This window comes from Tamandua tetradactyla, chromosome 24 (genome assembly GCF_023851605.1).
Source record: "Tamandua tetradactyla isolate mTamTet1 chromosome 24, mTamTet1.pri, whole genome shotgun sequence".
NCBI classification, from domain to species: Eukaryota; Metazoa; Chordata; class Mammalia; order Pilosa; family Myrmecophagidae; genus Tamandua; species Tamandua tetradactyla.
This window is the reverse complement of record NC_135350.1, coordinates 16,121,846-16,146,706: the sequence shown is the minus strand read 5'-3', so window position 1 is coordinate 16,146,706 and position 24,861 is coordinate 16,121,846. Positions and strand designations below refer to the sequence as shown.

At 36.6% G+C, this 24,861-nt stretch overlaps 1 long non-coding RNA gene across 4 annotated transcripts in view; it reads right to left on the bottom strand.

Moving 5' to 3' along the window:
• Window positions 1–24,861, bottom strand: part of LOC143668058 (uncharacterized) — a 162,102-nt gene that overhangs the window by 83,500 nt on the left and 53,741 nt on the right. For all 4 annotated transcript variants that reach the window (XR_013168272.1, XR_013168271.1, XR_013168273.1 and 1 more), the window contains one exon: window positions 687–822. This is a non-coding gene — a long non-coding RNA (uncharacterized LOC143668058). The remainder of the gene's footprint in view (window positions 1–686; window positions 823–24,861) is intronic.

Below are 24,861 nucleotides of genomic sequence, written 5' to 3'. Positions count from 1 at the left end.
CTGCTTGGTTTTTAGAAGAAAACTTTAATATCTCATTACCGACTTGTCAAACATTATTTTAACTTAAAGAGTAGCTGATGTTTTACAGTAAACCTTCAAAAGCTTCCTGTTTAAAACCAATTCTGCGTTTGTTATATTTATTTAGTATGGCTACTTTTTTTTACTATCATCACAGGAAACATGTCCCTGAAGGAAATCTTATACATAAGTTTATTTTTTTTTCACATTGGAAATAATCTAGCCACATAAGTGTCCCAGCCATCACTACTTGCCCTAACACTCAGTGTCCTGTGTAAAAATGAAAATTTGGAGGCTTTCATGAGCTTATGGAAGCCAAAGTTATCTCCATGCCTTCAATTAGTCCCTTAACACCATTTTCCTCACTGTCTGCTTTCACAAATTTGAAAGAAATGGCCTAATTCAGTTATTCTCTTTAGAATTAAACATTTCTCTCTGGTACCATTTCACATGGCTTGCTAATAATTACCCCCCCCCACCTACCACCAACTTTTGTTTTTGTTTTTTGTTTTGGCAAGCATTGGCTTTATTTCCCTTCCTTCCCTATCACACCCCATCTCCAGCCCCCGTTCAGATTTGTCCACCTCCAGAGCATGGCTGTTTGAAGTGTTTCCCAACAATCTAACAGAGGAGGAGGTAACAATGCACAGAAATGCTGTGTGACTTACTGAGGTTGAAGGATCTGGACATCAGAGGGAAGGAAGTGGGGGATCTGCATAAAAGAGTATTTCTTCGTGATTGAACTGAATGGAATTGCTTTGGAGGAAGTGATGCATTTTCCTATTCATGGGTGGTAGAGTTAAACTGAAAGACAGAAGGGAGCAGGAGATACTATAATTGGACTCCATTACAAGCACTTTAAACCCACTTCATTATCATCAATGGCACTTTTTCCATTTATATCCTGCAATTGTTAGTCACTGTTTCTGATAATACCTTAGTATTAGGCTTTTATTTGTTTATTTATTTTGCCATTTTGAAAATTATTTTAACTGATAAGCAAGCTGAACTCACACTTTTCAAAGTCAAAGTCTTATAAGATACCTTAAAGATTCCCAGTAACATTCACTGAGGTGATGATAAATGAGAGTACTTTTTAAACAACTCTAAGAATATACTTGGAATAAAAGTGTATTGATTTTTATGAGAAACTATAGGCTAACCCATTTCCTTTAAAATTTTAGTTTTACAATTCTGAATAGTAAATTCAAAAAGAGGATTTTTTTTTTAAATAAACGGTGCCTGTATTTGAGTGATTTTTCCTAAGAGACTCAAATTCCCTGTTTTTAAGACCACAGTATAATTGCCTCCTACATTTGCTCTTTCCAACTTTGTCAACACACACTTATACAAAAAGAGAAATCTCAATGAAAACAGGGTCTCAAAATCTAGCATCCAAGTCTATCCTTGTACCAGACCTGAATGCACTCATGTCCACACCCAGCATCAGAGAACAACTTTCCAAATAATCCCTGAATACTGTTTAACATTTAAAATTAGAAATTGTAGCTTGAATCCATGTCTTTGATGTTGAAGTATTTGTCAGATAAATACCACAGTGAAAATAATACAGGTCTAAAAATCAGAAAACCTGGCTTCCCGGCTTGATTCTGTCATGACTTTGATCTTACTTGTAGGTTTCTCCTACATAAAATGAAGGGATTAGATTAAATTTCTGAGATACCATTAATAGAGGTGCCACATTCCAAAAATAAATATATCAATCCATGAAGTAAATGACCAATCTTGGACAAGAAAGAAGAGCCAGATATATTTGTATGCTTTTGGAAAGTTCTGAATTTAGGCATTGAGTTATTCATTCATTCTCTAGTTCATTCATTCATTCTTGAGTCATTTTGGTTTTGAGCACCAACCTCTTTAGATTCTGAGTTATAAAGATTAACATCCCCTAAGGAACTCACAATCTGATTATTCAGCATTCTCTTATTATTCTTCTTCTAGTAACCTACTTTTCCTTAAGTATACACCATATATTTGTAAAGTGATGTTTTTTCTATTATTACCTGTTAAGAGATGTCTTGATAAACTACACCCCGACTCACTGGTCAAACAGACCTGAATTTCTAATTATTTGAGAAACTTAATTGTATCCTGAAAATCTTCATTGTGGCTGGGAGAATGAGTGGATATATTAGTAATTCTTTTAAATATCAGTCAATTTTCTATTTTCTCTTTCTCTCTCAAACATCCAAACACACAAATACATATAAACAGAGAATATTTAGTGGATTTCCAAGGGTCCTTTCTTCCAGAGTTCCTTTCCTCTCATCTCCTTTTTAATATCCATCTTAGTATTTTTTAAATCTAAATCAATGTACTCAGGGAACTGGAAGTTGATTTATTTTTGCTTCCTTTCCTATAAACATGCCCAATTAATTAATTTTATGATTATTAAGCATCATTTGCTCTGACATAGGTGACAACCTACATTATTCTTGCAATTTTCTGTTGAGTTTTCTTTCACAGGAAATTGCTTAGGATATACTTCATGTGCTGTAAATCAATGACATTCTAAGAAATGTGGGTCTTTCTAGCTATTTTATAATTATTGTGATTCAATTTAAACCTTATTAACTTGAGCACCCTTTCATTTTCATTTATTTCTCTTCATCTAACTATAGGTAAATTTCTAGGAAACACAAACATACTTGCTTCTTTTATTTTCAAAAACAAAAATAATGGTACAATAGAGTATGCCATAAAATCCACAGACAAGAACTCATTGACAATGGGAAGAAAGCATTGAATTATTTAAATAGTCTGTAAGACTATGAACTAAAAACTTTAGGCATGGCTTGGAGGTTCTTTTATGTAAGAAGGGAAATTTTCATTAAGAATGTAAAATGAGAAGTTAATTTTGATGAAAATAATCACAAGTTGACAGAATATCCGATTTTAAGGATGATTAGAGGAAAGCAAAAATGGTTAAAAATAAAAAGGAAATTAATGTCAAGCATGATTTCCACAGCTTTGGAGAATAACAGGAAAGATGTACTAGGTAATCTTCTGAGTGAACAAACTATCAGTAAATTTATAGAACTGTACATGAAAATCAGAAAGTCTAATAGCCCTAAGATAACATGCCAACTTCTCCATAGAGCCTAGCTGCTATGCTGCTGTGTTGCTGGTGGTGGTATGTCTAATGCAACAAAGAAGAATTCCTGACATAATCAAAGCATAAACTTTATTTTTGTACTCCATTTTCCTTTTAAAATATATTCAGTGGTGGTAATCTCCTCCTGACCCTGAAAAAAAACAGATAAATCACATCACTTAATAATCATGTTCAGATGATGACATTCTCAAGGTTATGGTAAGTTGTAAACATGGACTCAATTTAATAAGTAAAATGCTATGTCAGTGTAATATAACTTTAAACTTGATGTAGGCTTAAATATTCTCTCCTTCCCTTAGAACCCAGAGAATCTGTTATGGCTATGTGGGTATTGTTTTCCTTTCTTCTCTCTTCCTCCCCAACTTACTTGGACTCTCAACCTTGACTTTTCAAGTTGTTCACTCCACATAGACTCTTGCCATTAGAGGTCCTCACCTTTCCCTCTCAAGAGGATGCAGTGCAGTCCTCTTTCACATGGGCAGACCACATCTGGTTCACTGAAACCAGATGTTTCTTTGCCCCACTCAGTGGAAGTACAGTCACTATACAAAACCATCTCTTCTCTCTCTCTCTCTCTTCTCTATTACCTATCTATCTATCTATCTATCCATCTGTCTCTATATCAATCAACTATTTCAGGGATGCATTAGACAGATTCTAAGGATCACTTTTAACCAGTGGGGACATATTTCAACCTTCTTGAACGTTCCCATGGGAGTCTCCTCACTAGGTTTTAGGCGAAGCTCCCCAGCCTCTCCCTCTGCTGTTAGTGGGAACTGACAGCCAGCAATGGCATCTGAAAAGAAATATTTTCCTCTCTCAGTGCTTTTTTTTATATTCCTTGGGGGTTTTAATGCCCCTCAAGTGTTTCCTGTTTGGAAATTTCCTCTTCATTTTCTAATGTGTTAGAAATTCACATCTATTGTGCCTGATATACCTTGGTCAAAATAGAAATTTAAGTATCTAGTTACAAAGTCACAAACAGGGCTTTGGTCCTTGAGAGAGGGGACCCTGCTTGTTTGGTTCACTTAAGTTTATAGGAGAGACTAGTGCTTGCTAATGGTTGTATACCAGGCTAAGCAAACTCAGGATGTCTTAGAGGCATACGGCAGGGAACATGGATGAATGATCCTGGCCAGATGGAAACTCAATATGCTCAAGAGACTGTGGTTTCAAAGGGATAGATGGCACCTGACTAAACTACAATCTGGATATTTATAGGAAATCTCTGTATTTTAAAAATTCACTCAAAATGTTTTAAAATTTTGTTCAGACCACATGCTAAAAGAACTATGGATCAGGCTCAGATGGCAGAATAGCAATTTGTGATCTTTACTATGAACTATGAATGATGCCCTCAGTTATGCCCAGCTATCATTCACAGGCCTCTGGTTACTAATAGTCCAGGTGAGAGGTAAGGAAACAAAGCAAAGCAAGCTCCTACTCAATATTGAAACTAAAACTCAGGGGTAGTCTCCTAATATACAAATAATGCACGCAATTAAATACTGTCACTGCTAATATGGAGGATGGTGGATAGTGGGTAAATCTGCTTTGGTTGTTCATGATGGAAATGAATTTTTTAACTGTCCCTATGCATTTATAAACACACAGATGAATGAAACAAGCAGAACAAATTTCCTTTAATCACACTAATTCTGGACTAAGTATGCCCCTCTTCCTCCTTTGTTTTGGTCGTTCAATAGTTGGTGGTGATGTAAATGCTGAAGAACTTAATTCCAGGGGGATTAATGCATCTGCAACCTAAATTTTTAACTTTTTTTTTCAGATGCTTTGAATCCACAAGCTCAAGCTGTTGAATTTTAGATGCCATCTCAGTAATCCCAGAAAGAATACGGCAGAGTTCTTGGAAGATGGCAGAATAGGCTAAGTTAAGTTCACCCCTGCTCCAAAGAGCAGGGACAGGAAGACAATTGGAACGGCAATTCCAGGGGGTATGTCACCTGGGAGGATATTCTACACCACATAGGGAGGCCCTGGCTGCACAAGCTGAAAAAACTAAGATGCAGAGAACCAGAGACTGTCCATCTAGTGCAAACAGCCTAGTGTGCCCCTTTTCCAGGCAGAGACATGGAGAACATTAGGAGTGCACTGACAGGGAGATGGGGACAAGGAAGTAAGCCAAGCTGGATTCCTTGAAAGCACTAATGTCACGCGAGCCGCCCCAGTCTCATGACTCCCCCATATCCCAGAACTGCCTTGTCACCTGCCCCCCCACCACATATCAATGCCCCACATCCCATGGCTTCCTCAGTCTAACCCACCTCTCCTGAGCAAGTGCACAGTCTCACTCTGTTCCTCCCAAGAACTGTGCACCCCTGTCCAGTCCCTCAACCCCCATTTCCCCCTCCTGTCCCCTGCAGGCGGTCACCAGTGCATCAAGACGGCAAACACTCACCTTCATACTTGGGCTACACCCGCCCGCCCTCAGCCCATACAGTCACGCAACCCTGTCCCATCACCCCCTGAGTTCTGTGCATGTGTACATCAGTGGAAGGACCTCCCAGATACGCACACATGCACGTACACACCCAAGCCACACACCCCCAGCTCTGGCCAATTACCGACCTGCACATCCAGGCCACAGCAGCCACTAGCCTAAGCAGGAGCAATCCCAGCCCACTGCCCCTGAGCTGTGTGGATGCATATACCAGGGCCCCACCCCACAGATCTGCACAGGCTCACAGCCACATCCTCATCACCTGGCGGCCACACATCTTTCACCAACCTCTTAAACCCTGCACCTCAATGCCCTGCTCCACACATGTGTACACACTTGCCCCCTCCCCCAGAACAAGCACCCTGGCAGATGTTCACATGTGTATCTGTGCTACATAATACCCTGCACACACATGGACTCCTGTCCCAAACCCCACCCCCAACACCTGTGCCAGGGCCACACCCACATGATGTTGGCTGCCCCTGACCCATATACTGCAATTCCTGTGATCTGTGCCCTACCCCAGCACTCTCACACATACGCATCCCGGGGCCCCTGGACCCCTCCACCTGCACAAAGATACCCCACTCCCTGTCATCCCTGTGCCTTGACCTCTGCACCACCTACCCCACATTATGATACATACAACCCTCATGCACCCACATCCTGCCTGTGCACCGGCCCCTGTGCATCCACTCAGCACCCCCGTTCACCTACCACTGCACCTTACCTCTGTGTCCCCAACACGGCACACTGCTCCTGCACTCCAAAGGCCTGCCTAAGCTGCACCTTATCTCCACGTCCCTGACACTGCACATTCACAACCCTGTGCGCTGCACCCGAGGCTCACAGGCACCATCGTATAATTCCTGACCTGTGTCTATACCTGTACTGCAACCTGTCACTGCACTGTTGTGCCCCACATCCTGCTCCACATACATCCCACAAATACAAAGATTTAATCTACTGAAGGAAGTGAACTCCCAAAGAAATAATATCAAGATATTTACATGTCTGAAGGCAACAGAAAATCACCAAACACCCATATCATGATGCAGACAGATATTGCCCAGCCTAATGACCAAATGAAAACACAAGAGGAGACACAGACTTTGGAACAACTAATCGAAGATACTCATACAACTCTACTAAATAAAATCAATGGAATGGCAAATAACATAAAGGAGATCAAAAAAACACTGGAAGAGCATAAAGAAGAAATTGAAAGAATAAATAAAAAGATAGCAGATACAGATATTAAAGACACAGTAGACCAAATAAAAAATATACTAGAGACACACAACAGCAGATTTGATGAAGCAGAAGAAAGAATAACTGAACTAAAGGACAGGGCAACTGATTTCAAACACACAAAAGAGCAAATGACAAAAAAAACTCAAAAATTTGAATTGGATCTCAGGGAAATGATGGACAAAACAAAGTTCACAAATATAAGAATCACTGATGTCCCACAAGGGGAAGAGAAGAATAAAGGGCTAGGAAGATTAGTTGAGGATATAATGAGGGGAAACTTCTCAACCCGTATAAAGGACACAAATATGCAAATCAAAGAAGTCCAATAAACTCCAAATAGAATAAATCCAAAAAAGGTCTTCCCCAAGACACATACTAATCAGTCTGTCAAATGTTGAAGAGAAGCAGAAAATCCTGAAAGCAACAAGAAAAAAAATAATCTACTACATACAAAGGAAACCACATAAGACTGAGTTTGGACTATCCAGCTGGCACTATGGAAGCAAGATAGCTGTGGTATGATATATTTAAGATACTGAAAGAGGAAGCCTTCCATCTAAGAATTCTGTGCACAGCCAAACAGTCCTTCAAAACTGAGGGAGAGATTAAAATTTTCACAGACAAACAAATCCTGAAAGAGATTGGCCCTACAAGAAATATTAAAGGGAGTTTTGCCAGCCAAAAAAAAAAAGACAAAAGAGGGAGGTCTGGAGGAGGACACAGAATTAAAGAGTACCAGTAAGGGTATCTTAAAGGATAAAAAGAGAAAGAAGGAAAACAATATGTAAAACTCACAAATATAATAAAAAGGATAAGATAGTGGATTCAAGAAATGCTTTTAAAGTAATAACTTTGAATGTTAATGGACTAGACATACCACTTAAAAGATACAGATTGGCAGAATGAATTAAGAAATATAATCTAGCTATATGCTGATTACAAGAGACTGATCTCAGATACAAGGATACAAACATATTGAAAGTAAAAGGATAGAAAAAGATGTTCCATGCAAGCTGTAACCAAAAGAAAGAAGGAGTAGCTATACGAATATCAGACAAAATAGACTTTAAATGTAAAAACACCATAAAAGACAAAGAAGAACACTGTATATTAATAAAAGGGACAATTTACCAAAGAGAAATAACAAACATAAATGTTATGTTCCCAATTAAGATGCTCCAAAGTACATGAGACAAACATTGGCAAAACTGAAGGGAGTGACAGACATTTCAACAATAATAGTAGGAGATTTCGATACACCTCTCTCCCCTATAAATAGAACAGCCAGACAGAGATTCAGCAAGGAAATAGAGACCTTAAATAATTTGATAAATGAATTAGACCTAACAGACATATACAGGCTGTTACACCCCAAAATGCCAAGATATACATTCTTCTATAGTACTTATGGAACATTCTTCAGGAAAGACCATATGCTGGGAAACAAAACAGGTCTTTATAAATTTAAAAACATTGAAATTATTCAAAGCACTTTCTCTGATCACAATGGAATGAAGTTGGATATCCATAACCACCAAAGAATGTGAACATTCACAAATATGTGTAGATTAAATAACACACTCTTGAACAAACAGTGCATCAAAGAAGAAATTGCTGAAGATATCATTGGCTGTCTGGAAAAGAATGAAAATGAGAATACAATACGTGCCAGCTTGAATCTCTTGTACACCCCAGAAAAGCCAAGTCTTCAATCTTCATTCAGTATTACTGGGGGGGGGGGGGGGGGGTATTGTTTCCATGGAGATGTGACCCACCCAGTTGTGAATGGTAATTTTTGATACAATGCTTTCCAAGGAGATGTGTCTCCATCCATTTAAGTTGGGGTAGCTTACTGGGGCCCTTTAAGAGGGAACCATTTTGGAAAGAGCCACAAGGGCCACAAGACCCACACAGCCAGAGACCTTTGGAGATGAAGAAGGCAAACACCTGCCAGGGGAGCTTTCTGAAACAAGGAGCCTGGAGAAAAAGCTAGCAGATGTTGCCACATTCACCTTGTGCCTTTCTGGCTTATAGAGAAACCATGAACACCATTGAACTTCTTGAACTGAGGTATATTTCCCTGGATGCCTTCAATTGGACATTTTCATAGACTTGTTTTAATTTAACATTTTCATGGCCTTAGAACTGTAAACTTGCAACTTAATAAATTCTCTATTTTAAAAGCCATTTTGTTTCTGGTATACCACATTCTGGCAGCTTGCAAATGAGAATACAACATCTCAGAACTTATGGAATGTAGCAAAGGCTGTTCTGATAAGGAAATGTATTGCCTTAAATGCCTATATTAAAGAAATAAGAAAGAGCAAAAGTCAGGGACCTAACTGCTCACCTGTAAGAACTTGAGAAAAAAACAGCAAACTAATCCCAAAGCAATTAGAAGAAGAGAAATAACAAAAAATTCAAGCAGGAGTTAAATGAATGGGAGAACAAAAGAATAATAGAAAGAATTAATAAAACTAAAAGTTGGTTCTTTGAGAAAATCAATAAAATCAATGGACCATTAGCAAAGCTGACAAAGAAAAAAGAGATAAGATGCAAATAAAATCAGAAATGAGAAGAGGATTATTACCACAGACCCTGAAGAAATAAAAAAATCAAAAGAGGACACTATGAACAGCTATATGACAACAAATTAGACAACTTAGACAAAATGGACAAATTCCTGGAATTGCAAAAACAATCTACACTAACTCAAGAAGAAATAGAAAATCTCAACAATCCAATCACAAGAGAATCAGTCATCAAAAATCTTTCTACAAAGAAACGCCCAGGGCCAGATGGCTTCAGAGGGGAATTTAACCAAACATTCCAAAAAGAACTACACCAATTCTGTGCAAACTTTTCAAAAAATTGAGGAAAAAGGAATGCTACCTAACTTATTTTGTGAAGCTAATATCACTTTAATACCAAAAACCATGTAAAGAAAGGAAAACTACAGGCCAATAATCCTAATGAACCTACGTAGATGTAAAAATTCTCAACGAAATACTAGCAAGTCAAATCCAACAACACATTAAAAGAATTATGCACTATGACCAACTGGGATTTATACCAGGAATGCTAGAATGGTTCAACACAAGAAAATAAACTAATGTAATACAGCACATTAACAAAATGAAATGGAAAAATCATGTGATCATCATGATTGATACTGAAAAGGCGTTTGGTAAAATTCAACATCCTTTTCTGATTAAACCATTTCAAAAGGCAGGAATCAAAAGTAGCTTCCTCAATATGATAAAGGGTATATATGAAAAACTCAGAGCCGGCATCATGCTCAATGGAGAGAGACTGAAAACTTTTCTCCTAAGATCGGGAACAAGACAAGAATGCCTTCTGTCACACAATTACTAGGCGTTCTAGCACTGTACTAGAAGTTCTAGCTAGAACAATCAAGCAGGAAAAAGAAATAAGAGGTATCCAAATTGGAAAAGAAGAAGTAAAACTTTCACAATTTACAGATGACATGATAGTATACATGGAAAACCCTGAGAAATATACAACAAAGTTACCTTAGGTAATAAACAAATTCAGCAAAGTGGCAGATATAAAATTAATGTACAAAAATCAGTAATGTTTCTATATACAAGCAATGATCTCACTTAGGAGTCAATTAAGGAAAAAATTCTATTCAAAATAACAACTAAAAGAATCAAGTATCTATGAATAAACTTCACTAAGGATGTAAAGGACTTATACACAGAGAACTACATAACATTGCTGAAAGAAATCAAAGAGGAGCTAAATAGGTGGAAAGACATTCCCTGCTAATGGCTAGGAAAATTAAATATATTTAAGATGTCGGTTCTACCCAAATTGTTCTACAGATTCCACACAATAGCAATCAAAATTCCAACAATCTACTTTGAAGACTTGGAAAAGCTAGTTACCAAATTCATCTGGAAGGGAAAGGGACCTCAAATAGCTAAAAGCATTCTAAAAAAGAAGAATGAAGTGGGGGGATTAATACTGCTGGATTTTAAAACTTATTTTAAAGCTACAGTGGTCAAAGCAGCATGGTACTGGCACAAAGATAGAAGTATTGACCAACGGAAGAATTGAGAGTGCAGAAATAGGCCACCAAATCTACGGGCAACAGATCTTCCACAAGGCCTCCAAATCCACAGAACTAGGACAAAATAGTCTTTTCAATAAATGGATATGGGAGAACTGGATAGCAATAGCCAAAAGAATATAAGAGACTTACCTTATATGCTGTACAAAAAGTAACTCAAAGTGAACCAAACACCTAAATATAAAAACCAGTACCATAAAGCTCTTAGAAGAAAATGTAGGGAAACATCTTCAAGACTTAGTAATAGGAGGTAGCTTCCTAAATGTTACACCTAAAGCACAAGCAACAAAAGAAAAAAATAGATAAATGGGAATTCCTCAATATCAAATGCTTCTGTACTGCAAAAGACTTTGTCAAAAAGGTGAAGAGGCAGTCAATTCATGGGAGAAAATATTTGGAAAACACACATCAGTTACATTAAGAAATCATACAACTCAACAACAAAAGAACAAGCAACCTAATTTTAAAGTGGTCTAAAGCTAAGAATAGACTTTTTTCAGAAGAGCAAATACAAATGGCTAAAAAGCTTATGAAGGGATGCTCATTCTTATTAACCATAAAGAAAATGCAGATCAAGATGACAATGAGATACCACCTCACACCTATAAGGATGGCTGCTATTGAACAAATAGGAAGCTACGAATGTTGGAGAGGATGTGGAGAAATTGGGACACTTATGCACTGCTGGTGGTAATGTATAATGGTACAGCCACTATGAAAGACAGCCTGGCAGTTCCTCAGCAAACTAAACATGGAGTTGCCCTATGACCCAGCAACACCACTAAACTTGGTATATACCTAGAAGAGCTGAAAGCAGTGACAGAAACAGAGATTTGCATACTGATGTTCATGTCAGCTCTATTCACAGTTACCTAAAGACGGAAACAATCCAAGTGCCCATGAACAGATGACTGGATTAACAAAATGTGGCATATATATATGATAGAATATTATGCAGCAGTAAGAAGAAATGACATTGTGAACCATATGACAAGATGGATGAGCCTTGAAGACATAATGCTAAATGAATAAGCCAGTTACAAAAGGATAGATACCGTATGACTCTACTTTTATGACCATGGTAAAAATAAAATCAGGGGCTTATAATACAGAATATAGGGGACCTATAGATATGCAGAAGCTTGAGACGGTCAAACAGTAGCTAATGAGGCTGAACTTAAAAGTCAGTGTTAATGGATAGAAGTTAAGGTGTTTCACTAGTGGGTCTAGTATTACCATATAGAAAGTGAACATGATTGAAAAGGTTGTATGGACTCATATGTCCCACTGATTAACAGTACAAATATAAATAAGTTCTTGCATGAACTACTGCAAAGGTATGAATCTCATATAAAGAGTGTATACTTCAATGTATAAGGGAAATATTCTATTGCATGCTCTGAGCTATGTTTAACAGCAAAACTTCAACAGTCCACAGCAATACCAGGGATACATAATGGAGGGAGGGACAAGAGTTAGGGGGAGGTTTGGATTTTCTATTTGGTGACGGTGTATTTATTGGCTATCTTTCTCTTGGGAACAATGAAATTATCTAATTTGAGAGTGTTGATGGACTGTTGATTTTGGATGTTATACATGAGGCGCAGCAGATGGAGGTGGCTGAAAAATGCACTAACTGAGGAGTAGAGTGGCGAATGTAGGTGCATACATATGAGCGAACATTGTGCTGCTACAAAAAGGAAAGAAGTTATGAGACATGCAACGATGTGAATGAACATGTGGGACATTTGGTGAGGCAAAATAAGCCAAAAATAAAAGAGCAAATGTTACATGATCTCACTTAGAAAATGCTTATAGGAAAATGGGGGCCTAGACTGTAAGCTCTTATGACAGTCACATTGAGTCTGGAGTTGTAATTGTTATTTCTGGATTTTTAGGGCTATTTTATATATGCATAACCTGCTATTTAGAGATAAGAACAAAGGCAATCAGATCAAGATTAAGGTAATTCAGAACACAGGGGTAAGGAAGACACTGACTTTTTCTTAGAACTTCACCTACTCTTTGAGACCAAAGGAAGAAACATTTATTTTGTTTAGAATACAAATTTTCAGGAGCACATAATCTAACTCAATCGATCAGGATAAATCATTTAAACAATCCAAACACAGGGAGCCTAGCATAAGAATGAGAGCCTTTATAATATTGTATAGCTTAATGTTATACCTTGATACATCCCAGAGTATATTAATCAGATAATAAAAAAGTATTGGCAAAGTCCCATGAGGGATGGGAGAAAAATTATGGAACCATTAAACTTTACCACCTTGGAAATCCCAGATACTGTGTCAAACATTAGGACACCCAAATCAATGGGCCAAGCCCTTCATCTTGAGGCTTGCACTTGTGAAGCTTATTACGTAATGCAGAAGCTTAGCTTACCTATAGGTGTGCCTAAGAGTCACCTCTGGAGGATCTCTTTTACTGCTCAGATGTGGCCTCTCTCTCTAAGCACAACTCTGCAAGTGAAACTATCGCCCTATGTGGATATGACATGCAGGGATTAAAGTCTCCCTGGCGGCATGGGAAATGACCCCCAGGGACAAGCCTGGCCCTGGCACCATGGGATCAACAAAGCCATCCTGACCAAAAGGGTGGAAAGAAGTGTATCAAATAAGGTATCAGTGGCTGAGAGCATTCAAATAGAGTCAAGAGGCTACTCTGGAGGTCACTCTTGTGTGTGTGTGTGTGTGTGTGTGTGTGCGTGCATGCAGTACAGCGGAGTCACATTTCATTCTTTTTCCATGTGAGTATCCTGTTATTGCAGTATCATTTGTTGAATTTTTGTTTTGTTTTTTCTTTCTTTCTTCACTTGTTCTTTTTTGGGGGGGAAGTGCATGGGCTGGGAGTTGAACCCAGGTCTCCCGCAGTGGAGAGCACTCTTAGGCAAGCTTCAGTTAGACATTGCTACTATCACAACTTGCCAAGCCCTAATCAAAACCACTCCTGCCAATCTGAAAGAATACCTAGGGCATTATATAAGATTCTACAAAGGTTCCATGTACTAGGGTGACTTTTCAGAACCCTACAACCTCCAGACCAGATAACTCCTGAAATGTCGAGGGGCCAGCTTCTCCAGATCATCAACTGGCTCCATATACTCATCCTGTATTATCAACAGCTCCTTCCAACACGAAAAGGTTAGGCTGGCCATAGCCCAAAAAATCCTAAAAAATTGAGAGGAACATAAAAGGTGATGGTGGAGTTATACAGAGAAGGTTGGGGTAACAAATGAGTTTGAGTGCTGAAATCAGTATAGTGATATTTCTTTTAGTTTCCAGGACCTTAGAGCAGCTAGAAATAAAAACCTAAAATTATGGAATTGTAATAAACCATAAGAAACTCTGAAATCTATTCTACAGTTGTTGCAATGTACCTTGAAAATCATTGGGCTTTTTTGTATATATGCTAGTTTTCACAAAAAAAAAAGAAAAAGAGTATAATAAGGAGGCTAGGATTTTACATATGAATATGACTTCTGAATCAATATATCGATATTTCTTTTGGTCTCCAGTGTTTTAGAGCAGCTGGAAGAATAACTGAAAACTTGTGGAACTTTAACCCAAACCAAACTTTAAAATCTGTTGTATGATTACTTGTTAAAATGTACTTGGAGATTTATTGCTTTTTTGTATATATGCTATTTTTCACAATTAATAAAAACATTAAAAAATGAATTTTGTAGCATGCACACATATAGACCAATACACTCATTACCCCCTCCTACACACACTTGGAAAAACTGATATTTAAAACAATGGTGCATGCACGGGTTATGGGTACAGGGATTTCATTTTACTTATCTCTCTACTCTTGTTTATGTTTGACAATTTTTATTATAATAAAATGTTAAAAATTCTGGAAAGACTTACTTACAATGAATAACTACTGTTAGATTATTGAGCATAAGTATTTTTTATTGATTGATAAACTTATAATCACTTGTCATGAAAATTTCATTGAATATTTATTGTTTAGTCACTACCTCAAAGCAAATGCTTACATAGTTAAGCATTTTCTATTGGTTTACAATTCAATGAACACAGAACAGCTTGACTTGAGATGTATTTTGGTTTACTATTAAGAATGTGGACCCAAGAAGAATGGGTTAATGAAATTTTTCAGCGGTATTCCACCCAACTTAATGCTTAAAATGCAGACGGTGTCTAAGAGGAAGTGAAGGCTCAAAAATGTTTATTGAATAAAGTTTATAAATAATAGCTAAAGCAGAGTATTGATAGGATATGGTCACTCGTTACTACAGCCTAGTTGAAGCTTACAGTGAGGAAAAGTGCATCTTAAGGTTGCTGATTACATACTTTGAAAGCTACCTTAAATGCCATGTGCTTAAACACACGCATGCAAAAAGATAAGACGTTTTGAATTTCTGTAGGAAGAGTTCTTTGAAATGTTGGCTCTTAAGAGTTAAATGTTTGTTGAGATGTATTTAATTACAACATAAAATCAAATTTTGAAAGCCCAAATTCTTAATTTATAACAGCACATACTGACTTATAGCACTGAACTTGTAACATCTGAGTAAACACTGCACTTCTGGATGACACAGAACTAAACAATGAACAAAAACTTTATCCCTCCATTTGTAGAGCTTTTAAAGGACTTGCAGTAGAGTAAAAACAAACAGTTCATGGCCTGCTGCAGAGCAAAAGCGTCTGGTTAAACATTTGATTTTTATTGTTTCTTCAAGCTTTAGGTATTGAAGGGAAAGATATTTTTATTAGAGAGTCAAAAAATGAAAAGGAGGAAACTAGCCAAAGCACTGTCACAATGAAGACAGGTCCAAGCCCTATTGATTTTCTCCAGCTTTTCCTTAAGTCAAATCAAAGATGCTTCACTTACGTAAGAGACCAAACTCCCTGAGATTCTGTTTCATTTGAGAGCCAGAACTCTTAGGATGTGCTCAGAAAACAGATCTCAATTAGCAGTAGCTCTAAAGAATAAAAAGATGCCCATGATATCACATAATTTGAAAGTTATAAACAGTAGAGATGTTCAAGAAAGTTTGGTTAACAAGAATTCTAGGATCACAGTGGCAAAAAGGAATATAAATTCTTGCAAAAGCCAAAACACTTTTCCAGAAAGAAGACCTATTTCGCTTTAGAAAAATAATTTGTAAGTTCATGGTACACCACCAACCATGAAGATTCGGGAATTTTGTAACAGATTTGTCATTATGTGAACTGATGTCCTTATTGAAACATAAGATTTTTTTTCAATGGCTATATTTTCTGCAGAACTGAGTCCTGGGAAATAGCATCTAATCCATTCAGGAAGAAAAACTATATAAAATATGTGTCTGCAGGTGATATTTTGCAGGTCCTCTTGCGAAGGCAACATAATTAAGGCAAACATGGCAAGTCTCTGTTCAAAAGGTACAATAACACTGTGATTTATGACATTCACCATCAAGGAATTCAAAGCCACTGATAAATAATATGTCATGAGCCATCACATAGAAAGAAGTCAGATAAGGGAAAATACTATTCTCCTTAATACATGGGCATAAAGAATCAGAAAAAATGAAGAATAGTGTCTCCACACCAGGCTTTCCCCTCAATAAGAAGGTCGCATGTAAATCTAACAGAACACAACCAACTACAACTATATCTTTAATTTAGGCAAAAACAATGTTTGTCTTACTTTGAAAATTCAGACAAAAATAAATTATTTTCCTGAATATCCATTTCCCCTATAGCTTCCTTCTCTAATTCAGCATCCATACTGCATACCAGGGTTTCTAAAACACAATCTGGTCCTTTCATTAAAATAGTTAAAATCTTTAGAGGATTCTTATGGTCTGCACTGGATTAACTGAAGGACACTCTGGGTGATCTACTCCTCTGGCATTCATTCACTCAACAAATATCTCTTCTCACCAAACTCTCTATACTCTAACCATTTAAAGACTCTCAATGTTCCTCATGCAAAGTCACAGACTTCTGTATTTCCTTACCTTTTCCATTTCTCCTGGAAATTCTTTTCCCCTTGAAAATCTGACAAAGGAAAGCTCTAATTCATTTCAAGATGAAACTCACATATTCTTTTTCCTTTGAGAATCAGTTTTTGAATCATCTATGAAATTAATCATTTCATCCTCTGTGCTCCTATAGCAATATATTCATATCATCAATAATGTACTTACTGCATTAAAATTAGTTGAATGCATGTTTGTTTCTTTTACTGGATGTCAGGAACCATGGCTTATTCATTTCTGTAATTTAAATGCCCAAAATGTTGCCTGATATATGGGAAATACTTAATGAATTTATGGAATATGGAATATTGAAGGAGCTTCATTTTTTAAATTGAAATAGAGGTACTTACAGAACAAACAATTTCTTGGACATTAAGATTTTAAGAGTAAGTAATATATTTATATCTCTGTATTAGAAGGTGTGAAGATTCACACCAAATAAAGGATAAAGTTCTCAATTTACAGTTGCTTATAATAAAGAGAAGATAAGTACATATCAATAATGCAATTCTATACCCTATGTGGTAGTTATATGTTGAAACCTGATTCAATAGAGGCCTCTGTTTTTATTCCTCTGAGGTTTACATATTTTTTTCTAAACTAATTCTCTTATTTGTATCAAATGAAATATTTACCCTGTTTTAGTTCTTATCCTGAAGTTCTCTACTCCAAAGAATCCTGGCACATTCTTATCAACATAGAAACTATGGGATATATGTGTCTTTTACTGATGAATGTAGAGAATAAGGCAGAATTAACCTTTTTCACCACAAGTGCTCCGAGGCACTGAGATGTTTCTCAGAGTCCAAAACTACTAATAAAGCAACTTTGAATTCTAAATAGTGAATCATCATTGCCAGAACACTAAAGTCAGACATCCCATTAGAGAGAGGAATGGATGATTTCTGTCTCTTGATAGTGATTATGACTTTATAGCATACTCTTTTTAAAAAAAAATCCAATGATGAATGAAATAAATAGTTTTGTAAAACTAGCTGATTCCAAATGATTAGTCTGTGGAGATTCCATTGGAAACAATGCTAGTCCACACTGAAACATTGTATGTGATATGTAACCCAAAATAAGGGGTAATATGACCTTCCTTTGAGATGCATATGGAACAGTTGATAGAATTATTTGACCTTTCTGAGCACTATAGAGTGACATAAGTTATTAAGAATCTCTGGCTTCAATGCTAAGATTTACTTGACAATACAGAAATGAAATAATCACATTTGACTACCAACTGTTTGTACTACTGCAGGTCATTTCTGTAAGAAAGCACACAATGAACTATTATAGGGCATGAGGGCGATTGCACCTTTTACCTTAGGAAAGATACAATCGAATTTCCTTAGATAAATATAACAAAATCTGAGTTATTTGCCCTGATATGTAAAAATAGTTAATATAGAAGCCAGTAGGTTTTAGGATAACTGTCACTCAGAACACTCCATATGGGCTACATGCCAAATGAAAGCTGTAGCCTGATGGAACATATTTGTGTTTCAGTTCCAGGAAGGAAGAATAAAATGGTATGTAGGATTGCACAAGAACTTTACATTTCAGAGACACAATAGGAAAAGAAATACATCTCAAGGGACAACCTCAGAGAAGTGGTGATTTCCACGTTTCCAGAAGACTGTCACACATTTTTCTCTACATACAAAATTCACTGAGGATGTAAGGGGGAGAGAGTGGGGAGAGGGACGCTGGGGAGGAATTCTCAGTGTGCTTAATAAATCTGCTAACTGTACAAATCTACCAAGACTCCCAGAACGTGTGTAGCACATTCTCTACCTGGTAAGCACAGAAGGACAGAATATGCTTTGCATTTAGTTTATTCTTTTCTACATTACTTTTGGAGAAAACACTGATGAATTTTCTTTTTTTCTTATGCTCATAAATCTAACACTTTTTTATAGGCTGGTGTGAGACAGATTTGTATTAGCAGAAAAAAGTTCACCCTCACAAAGGATATATTATTTATCTTGAAGATAACTTTACTCAAGCAATCTCATGGGTAAAGGAACATTTATAATTGCTTGAAAGAAAGAAAAAACAGCACATTTCATATAGGCTAATAGATTAAAGAAACAGTATGTACAAAATATGTATAAGGAGAATAGAGGATGCATTCAGTGTCAAGAACATAATTCATTTTTTATATTTAATAATTTTTCCCTTCAACAGCAAAGACATAAAATGATTTTTCAGCTCTTTCATCTAAATGGTTGTTTTGAAGATAAGTTCACCTACTTCAGTGCTGATCAAAACCTGCTAATTGTAGGTTTTTTCTCATGTGGTATCGCTAATATATGGTATCGCTGAAATGTTTCTCAGCATTTGAAGATGATTTTCAGTGCAATTCTATTGTTTGTATTATGGGGACTTCTGAATCCAACTTTTTTAGAGATTTCATAAATCTTTTAGTAACACTGTTGATGTCACACATATAATTTCCATTACAGACTTTCTTGGTATGGATACAGAGAGTGGTAACGGAGTATATATTGAGCTTCCTTGCTCAATACCTTTTTCCCTCTATGGAAAAAAATATTTTAATATAATTCTTGTGATTCCCAAGCTCCAGTGACATTTCGTCATCATTAAATGTCTAGACAGACCAGCACTGGTGAAACAGCTAATAATAAAGGAGAAACACTCCAGTTCTCATACACACTCACCCCAAACTCTTTACTTACTTTAAAACCAAGAATTATTTGTTCCCATTAACAAATAACTTTCTTAAACTAGAAAAAAATAAAACCACAGAAAAAGAGTTGCAAGTCAGTATTTATGCAATCAGATAATAGATAAATTACAACACACATTCTGTCTCTGTAGGGTATTCAGTTTCAGTATTAAATGGCTGAGGATTAGAGGCTACCATAATAAGGTGAAACGTTTCTCAGCATTTGAAGATGATTTTCAGTGCAATTCTACTGTTTGTATTACGGGGACTTCTGAATCCAACTTCTTTAGAGATTTCATAAATCTTTTAGTAACACTGTTGATGTCACACATATAATTCCCATTACAGACTTTCTTGGTGTGGATACAGAGAGTGGTAATGGAGTATATATTGAGCTTTCTTGCTCAATACCTTTCAATACCTTTACAGTTGCTACAGGATGCACTATGTTTCATTTTACAAAAGACTATTTTCTACTATGTTAATGTTATAAACTGATTAATTTATAAATTCCATGCAAGTTTCTTCTTGACAAACAGCAGATTTGGATTTCATGGATCTTTTTTTTATATAATAAATAGATTTGTCTCAAGAGTATTCTAAGGATCAATGTTATCAACTTGGTGAATGTCCTTACGTAAAACCCATTTGTGACACAGTCAGTTAGCTACAGTCAATATTGACTAAGTGATGTCCCAGTCCTGGGACTCTCTACAGATATGCTGGGAGAACAAGGTTTGGGAGAAACGGTCTACTAACTATCAGATTACAATTTTTAAGGGCATAAAAGCAATCTGCATTTTAATTTTATCCACTGTTTTTACATATTCATTGATTTGTTTGATCAGTACTAATACGCCATTAATATTGAGAATAAGTGTCTCATCTACAGGCTCATGACATGGCACATGTCACCACCTAGACCCTTCTAGGTCAGTTTTTTTTTTTATTAATTAAAAAAATTAACAAACAAAACATTTAAATATCATTCAATTCTACATATATAATCAGTAATTCTTAATATCATCACATAGTTGCATATTCATCATTTCTTAGTACATTTGCATCAATTTAGAAAAAGAAATAAAAAGACAACAGAAAAAGAAAGAAAATGATAATACAGAAAAAAAAAACTATACGTACCATACCCCTTATCCCTCGCTTTCATTTACCACTATTTCAAACTGACTTTATTTTAACATTTGTTCCCCCTATTATTTATTTTTATTCCATATGTTCTACTCTTCTGTTGATATAGTAGCTAAAAGGAGCATCAGACATAAGGTTTTCACATTCACAGAGTCTCATTGCGAAAGCTATATCATTGTTCAATCATCATCAAGAAACATGGCTACTGGAACACATAACTACATTTTCAGGCAATTCCCTCCAGCCTCTCCACTACATCTTGAACAACAAGGTGATATCTACTTAATGTGTAAGAATAACCTCCAGGATAACCTCTCAACTCTGTTTGGAATCTCTCAGCCATTGACACTTTGTCTCATTTTACTCTCCCTTTTGGTCGAGAAGTTTCTCTCAGTCTCTTGATGTTAATTCTCAGTTCATTCTAGGGTTTTTCTCAGTCCTTTGATGTTGAGTCTCAGCTCATTCCAGGATCTTTGTCCCACGTTACCAGGAAGGTCCACACCCCTGGGAGTCATGTTCCCGCAGAGAGAGGGAGGGTGGTGAGACTGCTCATCATATTGGCTGGAGAGAGAGGCCACATCTGAACGACAAAAGAGGCTCTCTTGGGGGTGACTCTTAGGCCTAAATTTTAAGTAGACTTGACCTATATTTTGTGGGTTTAAGTTTCATGTGAACAAACCCCAAGACTGGGGGCTCAGCCTATAGGTTTGGTTGTCCACACTGCTTGTGAGAATATCAAGAATTTAACTTGGGGAAGTTGAATGTCTCTCCACTCTCACCATTCCCCGAAGGGGGCTTGCAAATATTTTTCCAGTCAATGATCAAATCATTCTGGGATTCATCGGGAGATCACTCTGGACAAACCAACAAAATCTCATGTGCTACCTGAGATTCCAAGTACTTATGACATTCAATCAAACTATCTACATGAGTTATATTAGGAAATGCTCTAGTCAAAATCTAAATTTTGTAACAAATAAACATTTTTTGCTTTAGTCTTACACATAAGGTGACATATTGAAGTATTAGTTATCATCTATTTTCAGCACCCTGCAATAATGACAATCCTTTGTTCTTCCTCATGTAAAAACATTTTTAAAATTTGTGCATTGTACATTTCACTATTATTATACACTCTAGGCATTCCTAGATTATACCATCTCAATCTTTAACATCTATCTTTCTTTCTGATTTCATTTATGTCCCCAACCCTCCTCCCTCTATCATTCTCACATGCAGCTTCATTCAGTATTTTAACATAATTACATTACAGTTAGGTAGTATTGTGCTGTCCATTTCTGAGTTTTTGTATCCAGTCCAGTTGCACAGTCTGTATCCCTTCAGCTCCAATTACCCACTATCTTACCCTATTTCTATATCCTGATGGTCTCTGTTACCAATGACATATTCCAAGTTTATTCACTAATGTCAGTTCATATCACTGAGACCATACAGTGTTTGTCCTTTAGTTTTTGGCTAATCTCACTCAGCATAATGTTCTCTAGGTCCATCCATGTTGTTACATACTTCATAAGTTTATTCTGTCTTAGAGCTGCATAATATTCCATCGTATGTATATACCACAGTTTGTTTAGCCACTCATCTGATGATGGACATTTTGGCTGTTTCCATCTCCTTGCAATTGTAAATAATGCTGCTATAAACATTGGTGTGCAGATGTCTGTTTGTGTCTTTGCCCTTAAGTCCTCTGTGTAGATAACTAGCAATGGTATTGCTGGGTCATATGGCAATTCTATATTCAGCTTTTTGAGGAACCGCCAAACTGCCTTCCACACTGGTTGCACCATTTGGCATTCCCACCAACAGTGGATAAGTGTGCCTCTTTCTCCACATCCTCCAGCACTTGTCATTTTTTGTTTTGTTGATAATGGCCATTCTGGTGGGTGTGAGATGATATCTCATTGTGGTTTTGATTTGCATTTCTCTAATGGCCAGGGACATTGAGCATCTCTTCATGTGCCTTTTGGCCATTTGTATTTCCTCTTCTGAGAAGTGTCTGTTCAAGTCTTTTTCCCATTTTGTAATTGGATTGGCGGTCTTTTTGTTGTTGAGTTGAACAATCTCTTTATAATTCTGGATACTAAACCTTTATCTGATATGTCGTTTCCAAATATCGTCTCCCATTGTGTAGGCTGTCTTTCTACTTTCTTGATGAAGTTCTTTGATGCACAAAAGTGTTTGATTTTGAGGAGCTCCCATTTATTTATTTCTTCCTTCAGTGCTCTTGGTTTAGGTGTAAGGTCCATAAACCCGCCTCCAATTATAAGATTCATAAGATATCTCCCTACATTTTCCTCTAACTGTTTTATGGTCTTAGACCTAATGTTTAGATCTTTGATCCACTTTGAGTTAACTTTTGTATAGGGTGTGAGATACGGGTCCTCTTTCATTCTTTTGCATATGGATATCCAGTTCTCTAGGCACCATTTATTGAAGAGACTGTTCTGTCCCAGGTGAGTTGGCTTGACTGCCTTATCAAAGATCAAATGTCCATAGATGAGAGGGTCTATATCTGAGCACTCCATTCGATTCCATTGGTCAATATATCTATCTTTGTGCCAATACCATGCTGTTTTGACCACTGTGGCTTCATAATATGCCTTAAAGTCAGGCAGTGCAAGACCTCCAGCTTCGTTTTTTTTCCTCAAGGTAGTTTTAGCAATTTGGGGCACCCTGCCCTTCCAGATAAATTTGCATATTGGTTTTTCTATTTCTGAAAAGTAAGTTGTGGGATTTTGATTGGTATTGCGTTGAATCTGTAAATCAATTTAGGTAGAATTGACATCTTAACTATATTTAATCTTCCAATCCATAAACACAGTATGCCCTTCCATCTATTTAGGTCTTCTGTGATTTCTTTTAACAGTTTTTTGTAGTTTTCTTTGTATAGGTCTTTTGTCTCTTTAGTTAAATTCATTCCTAAGTACTTTATTCTTTTAGTTGCAATTGTAAATGGAATTCGTTTCTTGATTTCCCCCTCAGCTTATTCATTGCTAGTGTATAGAAACACTACAAATTTTTGAATGTTGATCTTGTAACCTGTTACTTTGCTGTACTCGTTTATTAGCTCTAGTAGTTTTGCTGTGGATTTTTCAGGGTTTTCGAAGTATAGTATCATATCATCTGCAAACAGTGATAGTTTTACTTCTTCCTTTCCAATTTTGATGCCTTGTATTTCTTTTTCTTGTCTAATTGCTCTGGCTAGAACTTCCAACACAATGCTGAATAACAATGGTGATAGTGGACATCCTTGTCTTATTCCTGATCTTAGGGGGTCTAGGTCAATTTTCTCAAGGGAAAATTGGTTCTGCTTGCTAACTGTTGCCAGAAAGGATTGCTTAAAATCATTTATGTAAAACCAAAATAATTATTTGAATCACTTTTCAGTCAAAATGTATTTGATTATACCCAACACCACTGTACAAGGTAATGAATTTATTTAGTGAATTACCCATGTATTTGTAGCTAATAATTCTGGCAGATTCTCAAAGGAAATCAGTTTCTTAAAACCAGATTCCATGAACGCATTTGCCGAGATTTTTTTTTCTGTAGCTATAGTGGATAGCTGGTAACCTATGTTTTGAAATATGTGTCAGTATAACTCAATTTGGTCACACAGTATGCTGAAAAACGTTGGAAACTTAATAATTCATTTGTTCATATGCTGAAATATACCTGCCTATTCTACTCAATGTGGATATTGGGTGGCCATCTATTCAAGAAGTAGTGTTGATTTTTGGTCTAATTTTCACAAGAAGGTGGTCAACCGTCCTGTACAGTTGGTTGAATTTTAAAACATAGAGTCTGTACTTAACAGTAACAAGGAATTATTCCTTGCCAGAGTACGTACTTTCAAACTGTTTGCTGGCTAACTTCTATCAGAAGCCATTTGAAAGGAATTTCATTTCTGGGGATTGTTTTTAAAAATGAAATGCATATCTTCTTCTAGATACCCCAGTTATTAACCCCTGGATTGTACTGTACCTTCAAAAAGCTACATATTTAGACCATCTTT